The sequence below is a fragment of the Pinus tabuliformis genome, chromosome 2_1, assembly GCF_031772625.1.
Source record: "Pinus tabuliformis cultivar Carrire ecotype Pingquan chromosome 2_1, CPIR1, whole genome shotgun sequence".
NCBI lineage: Eukaryota > Viridiplantae > Streptophyta > Pinopsida > Pinales > Pinaceae > Pinus > Pinus tabuliformis.
This window is the reverse complement of record NC_142299.1, coordinates 136,721,378-136,728,624: the sequence shown is the minus strand read 5'-3', so window position 1 is coordinate 136,728,624 and position 7,247 is coordinate 136,721,378.

Below are 7,247 nucleotides of genomic sequence, written 5' to 3'. Positions count from 1 at the left end.
AAGAGCACTGGCTTTCAGAAGGGAAGGATGCTCACAAGCGGTTATACGTAATAAAGACCAACGGAACGGGTGCGAAGAAACTAAAGTGAAGGTTGAACAAAGGTGCGAAGCCGCTTGTCCCTCCGGGGGCAAGGAACTTAGGTGAATGTCGAAAACCATATAAATCGCCCTTGTAGCGCATTCTATTACCACTTCCAGTCCACCCTTGACGAGGGGCCCTGTCCTTTGACTCATCCATCATACAATCTCATACTGACTCATCCATCATACAATCTCATACACTCTGTGACTCACGCTCTTACTCTTCCTCAATAAAGAAAAGAGTGATAGAAACCCTCCTCCCATACTACCATAGATTTTCCCATTAACCTGTTCTATTCTTGCGCCTTCCCACTGCAATAGTAAACGGGTAGGTGGGACCAAGTTCAAGATCAAAGTGATAGAGAGGTCAAGTGCTTGCTATCAGGACTAACCTTCTTCTATTTAGTTAGTTAATCTCTGGTCAAATTACCTCGACTTTCCCTATATAGGGGGGCAGTTATCCTCTATTCAAGTCATTCATCCAGTTCTTTATAAGGAAGAGTTGGATTTAAGAAGAACGTAACAAATAAAGTCATAAGAATTAGGTTGAAGAAGCAAATATAACCAATCTTTCAAAACGTGCTCAATGGCTCTTATAAAGCATTCTATCGCCATTTCTAATCCACCCTCGACGTTAGTGGAAGCGTTGGCCCTGTGCCTGTGACTCACACTTTGACTTTTCAATAAGAAAAGAAAAGAGTTACGATAACCATTCTCCCTTGCTACCATTAAGTACCACATTAAGTACCAATTGAGCCTGACCCAATAAAGGTTGGTTGCTGAGCCTGCTGATCCAATGAAAGTTGTTGGTTAATTTCGTAAAAGTCAGCGGGAAAGCCGTCAAGCCCTCAAAGCAATCCATGTCCTGATGGTAATTTGCGTGCATTTTATAGCCACCTTAACCCTTCAAGGTGTTGAAGCTGTGTAGGTAGCGCGCGATACTATAAATACTAATATATATTGAATGAAATCTCAAGCTGAAGAGGAATAGTCTAGTACTCATTCAGAGCTAGTAGAGGGAGGTAATAAAGGTAGGTTAGGCAGGTAGGTAGATAGAGAGATAGATAGAGCTGGGGTATAGCTGTGTATAGCTAGATAGAAGGATAGAGCTAGATGGGGATAGAGTGAATATTAGCGGTATGAGTCTGATGGATGGTATGGGTGGTAGGGCTGGGCTAGAGGGTCTGTATGTTTAGATGGGATGGCTGGACACCAGAGGAATGGATGGACACACCAGAGAGCAGGAGCTGAACACGAGGTTAGATATTGAACACGGCTTAAAGATATACACTTACTGAGATCACTACACACAATCAACACACGTTGAGCTAGAGCTACACAGACACAGCAAGAGATATTATATATACGTGATTTCGATAATGAGCTTTGATTCTTTCAGCCTTTCTTATTCTAGCATATTTCTTCTATTTTCTTTGGTCTATAGTACAGGCGCCTCGGTTCTTCCACTATGCATAATATAAGATATAATAGGCATAAGGCATGAGATGAAATTTAGGGAGGAATATATCCAAATATGAAAGGTACTGACCGGCCTGGTATTAGAAGGCTTGGTCTCTAGCAAGGTAGGTTGGATGCATGCCTATATGACTGAGCCTGGCATGTTATTCTAAGTCAGGTTTACGCTTAGGTATGGCCTGGCTGCGCATAGTAATAGAGTTTCTATGCTTGGTTGGAAGTACGAGTGACCATTGAAAAGTCAAGGGTAAGGTGGTTTAATAGCACATGCCATCCAATTCCAATCCCATCTGCTTCTTCTAAGATAAGTTCTACCTACATGGGTGACTCACTAAAAGATTCCAGGTCTAGGGCTGGCTCCAGGTCTAGTTGGTGCAGGTAAAGAGAAACAAGGGGAGTGTTTCATGTCCCTGCCAACTTGAGTCTTTCTGGCATCTAATTCCATCATGCTCCTAGGTGAAGGCGGTATTAAGAGAGGGGTAAGGTTGAGCATCCCCATTCACTGCATCCATTCATGGCATGCCACCCCATCCCATAAGGAGCTTCAAAGCTCTAGCAACATGGGTGACTAACAAAATGCCTGCCATGCATTCAAGGTCTAGGGCTAAAGATCTACTAGTTGTGGTAGGTGAAAGAGTAAAGGCAAGGGTATGTTCCGTACAGCAATGGCTTCCTGGCTGAAAGAATCCAAATGCTGGGTCTCGAGGCCTGCAAAGCCTAAGTAAAGATACAGGGCTACCGTACCAGGTCTAGTTGTTGGTGCAGGTAAAGAGAAAGGGAGTGTGTAATAGCAGTCCCAATTGAGTAATATTTCTAAAGGCAAGTATGATAAACAAAGGATATCCTGGCTGGCTTTGTCAGGGCATCCCTCAATATCCCTCCTCCTAGCATTGATAAGTCTGGTCCCATAATCCCATCCCAACGAGGCTCTAAGATGTCCCGAATTCCATCCATCTACCCAAGCCATACCCGGCAGGCAGTTTCAAGGATCAAAGCTCAAGGTCAAAACCCTATGGACTGGACTACTAAACTATCCCTCTATTGCACCATCCATACATCCATCCATCTATTCATCCAGCCACCCTGCTGCCATGTCCATGCATACTAATCGGGGGGAGCAAAGGAAGCAGGCAACTAAGAGTATTTGGCGGCAATCCATAAAAAGGTAACTGAGTTGAAGTTCGTGGATGAATACTTCTTTCTTATCCTGGGTCGGTTGGGTCGTGTGCAAAGAAGGTAAATCATGTTTCATATTCTATATGTAATAACGCAAATGACAAAATCCCATCCATGAACTAATTGCATTGGTTATTCCGGGCTCCGAAGGCACCTAGTTGGGGGCTACAAGGTCGGTTCCGGTAAATACTAAAAAGTGTATGAGATGCAATGTTCTCTCTATTAAGCGCGTCATTGGCATGGGTCGAGTCATATGTGGTATCGAAATGGCATTTCTCTTAAGGCAAGTGGCTGACTGAGAGCATGTTGGGTGATTTAATCCATTCAATTCATAATCCGGTGCTGCTGAAAAGAGAAAGTCCTGGGTTAGGGATCGATCCTCCATAACTCTATCGTCCTAGGGTTCTGGTCTAAAGCTAAATTAAGGTTGGCCAATTTCATTCCGACCCGATAGAGGTAGTAGCCATGAAGCTCTTCCATAGAATGTGACTAGGGGTAGCAGTTTCAGGGGTAAGGGGAAATATATCCTATTGTGGTACCTCCGATTCCGATTCCTAATTAAGTAAGTGGTTGTTGGGCAGCACTCCGTCGACTAGAGTAATACGTATGTAATAAGTAGTATACACATCTCAATAGAGATAGATATGTAATTACACTTACCTTTCATGTTTGTTGTAACTCTGTATGAAACATCTACAGGTTAGTTAATAGGGATCTGCTCATATCAAACTAGCTATCATATTCAATAGGATAACCCTATCATGTAAGCTATACTACTAGGCTGTTGACAAACCTAATCAATATGGAGATCACTCATTCCTGGGATTCAAACCCATTACCTTTGTTAAGCCTATAGAGTAAGCTCATATCTTATCACAGTAAGCAGCTGTATGGTATAAGATGATACAATGGAATTAGGACTAGTTAGATATGTAACAAACCGTATCCAGTCTGATTGGTACCTGTCTTATTAACACATACGTAACTGATGACTGTTTCAGCTTAATAGATTACCTCACCTTTATTGAATGGTAATAGCTCATCCTTAAGCTTAGAATAGGGGTGTAGAAGGAATTGAACAGAGCTGACTGTATTAGTACTACTTATGTGTATATAGCTTATGAATCCACAGCTAGTAACATATGGGAATAAGGTAAGCATCTTTACCGTGTGTTATACTCATGTCATATTAGTAACCCTTACATAGCATTGGAATAGTAAGCATCATATGACCAATACTTATGGAATGAAAAGTAAGCTTTGGATCATATACGCTTTGACTTTATCACTATGCTTTTCATATTATATAAATACGCATAAGTTGGTTAGCTCGTGAGTAATAGCGTACAATGTGAATAGAAGAGTATCAATGATTATGTGATTACCTATTGTGTTATACTTGGTGTAATAATAGCAATGTGCAAATACAAACCAGTATTGCTTCTACATTGTGTGATAAGGGTAACAATACTAATAGAGTAGGTGCAATGAGTACTAAGCAAGAAGCAGTGATAAGAGTATAAGGTTGACTAAGCTTCCTGTAATCATCATGGTTACTCATGTGTTATACTTGTTCAGGTGTATTGGTTATGTATAAATCCCATTACTATGACCATATATGATATCAATATAAGATCAGTGATAAGAAAGGTATCATGTTTAGACTGGTCATTAGCATAAAGTCTCATATAGGTAACAAAGCCTCATGAAGCCAAATCAGTGTATGATTACTAGCTTACTGACTGGTGATAGTTGGAACATGGTTGGTACTATTCCCATTAGATATTAGAGTAATATGTGAGAATTCATATTGACCCGTATTCCTTATACCACTACTGGGTAACCAGCTGTGATCATTACCATATTTATGCTTGTTTCAACTGCTTTCACAGGTAGCTTGATTGGTTGTATTGCCATAATATACATACTGCTTATAACACTATTAGTATAGCTCAACTATCCGTGTTTAACCACCTCTGTATCGTAGTGAAAATATCGTTACTGCTTATTCATATGTTAATATTCATTGCACTACCTTATACTCCTACTCGGTCATTGGTGTATATATAGTCATAACTCCATTGATAGGTGAACATACTAGGGATAAACACTAATGATCTCATTGCTATTACTTACATTACTATAATCATCAGCCTTTTCTGAGTACCAGACCATGGTTGCTGGACGACCAATGGATGTGTTCGGATGTGTCTCTTACCGTCGGTGGGCGTGCCCCTAACCAATGTGTGCTTCTTTGGTTTTGGTGATGTGTTTCGTATACTAAGGCTCTTATCTCGCTCAGGGCTGCTTGGAAGAAGAGTAAAAAATAGGCGGTTGACCTCATTATGCTACAGTAGAAGGCCAAGACGGATCGTCTCTATCGAGATCGAGATCTTTTTCCAGGGCCGCTACCTCGCCTGGTTCCAGGTGCATAAGTATCACCCGCAGTATCACCAACAGCCAGAGCATAGCTAGTGCCTGTTCGATCAAATCCAATTCCATAGCCCGTTCCGGAGCCACAATTGATAATGCAATTGACCCTGTACCAGTTTCTTTTATTGAAGTTCCAATTCCAGTCCCAAAGCAAGCACTACCAGGAGCAGCAATAGAGGCATAGGCGGGGGTTTCACCTTATCCCGTGGTGGGAGCAGCAGGAACGAAGGCGGGGGCAAAGCCAACACCTTGCAAAGCATACCTCGCAATTTGATGGCCCATTTTAGATCTTCCCATTCTAAATACATTATTAGAGTAGGATTTGGTTGAATCAATTCATTACCACTGGGAACTAGCTTTGAAAATCAGTTGACTTCAATTCATTCGGACAAGGGGGCATGGTAGGCCACCATACATACCTAACCCTAGCCAGCCAGCTAACAGATCAAATGGTTACACCCGAGGGAGAGCGAGGCAGTCCAACCCCCCAATCTGGACCTGGTAGAGAGAGACTAAACAATAGCCCACTTAGGATAGGACTGATGAAACAACCTCATCTACGCCTAAAAGATACTGCTGGTTTTCGAAATGGAATTCTAACTAGTACATATGGATTTGCTCAATCTACATCCGCTTCTGGAACTATATATGCAGCTGTTAGTGGTGCTTTCTTGGGAACTGGGGCTGGCTCATCCCTTCCAGGGCAAGAGCTTGTTAGAGAGCCAACATCCATGCTAGTTTTAGATCGAGCAGCAATGATAGATCAAGATTGACCTGAAAAGGCAGGAGTTTCATTAGTAGCAGAGGCTTATGCAGTACCAGGGGCGAGAGGAGCAGAGCCTATTGGTTGGAGAGCCATAGCCCGCCTGTTTTCCCGTTTCATATCCTATAGTGGCATATCCAAATACAGATGCAGAGGTAACAGAAGCAAAGGTAGCATACGAGCCAGGAGCTTCACTGCCATCCATTAGATCCAATCAATAGATTTGCCAGGGTGAGGCGAACAAAACCTGTACTCCCCCGTGTATTAGTAGTTCGCGGCCGTATAGCTTTCTATTTCCGGGATATAAATGAAGAGGGCTTTGAGTCTATAGCAGCATAAGAGTCAGCAGCATCACAGCCCGTTCAAGTTCCAATCGAAGAAGCCGACGTAGCATGATAAAGCCTGTCAAAGCCCACCTGCCCCCAGCGCTAGCATCATCTGGCTCAGTCCCAAATCCGTCGGCTCAGTTGTTTTTCCAGTCTCTATCATAGTAGTAGTCGATCCACCACGAGCAACAGAGGCAGCTTAAGCTATTGATCTTGTTGATCCGTTCTTGGCAACGAACGGGGGATCCATTTACAGTCCCATATACAAATCCATTTGACCTTGAACCAGTTGACTCAGTAGATTCTATCGTTTCAACAGTAGTTTAAGCAGTGTCAGATGCAGATCCACCAGATCGAGTTTAAGCAGCTAGCATTCCTGTTTAGACATCCAATGATGTTCCTATCAATGTAGTTATGATATCATCTATTGTTCAAGTTAGTGCATCTATGCGTGTTTTTATAGAAGCAACGTTCCAACATCTGTCTTTGTCCCTATATATATATGTAATTACATAATTTCCCGTTGTTCCAGCATTCGTACGCGTTCCTACTTTATAGTGTGCATTACCTTATGTTCCTATAAGCTTAGTTTCGGCATCCCATGAATTCCTTAGAAGTAAAGTTCCAGCTGCAAGTGTTCCTAAACAGTTGACCAGGTTTCATTAGTATAACCTAAACCAATAGCAAAGGCAAGAGCAGTGGTTCCAGCACCAAGAGTTTAAGCAGCAGCACCAATAGCGGAGAAAGCAACAAAGCAAGCATAGACAGTTCCAGTTGATTCAGCAGTTGTAGATGTTCTGGTTTCATATCCAGTTGGAGAACTAGTAGTTTGAATTCCTCCTTGCACTAGGAAGCGCAAGCCCCTCCGGGTCCTTGTGTTCCTACATTTCCAAGTGTTCCTAGAAGTATAGTTCCAAAATTGCCTTTTGTTCCAAGAGCAGGCGCTCCAGTATCTTCCTTTGTTCCTACTATATATGTATTTGGTGCTATTC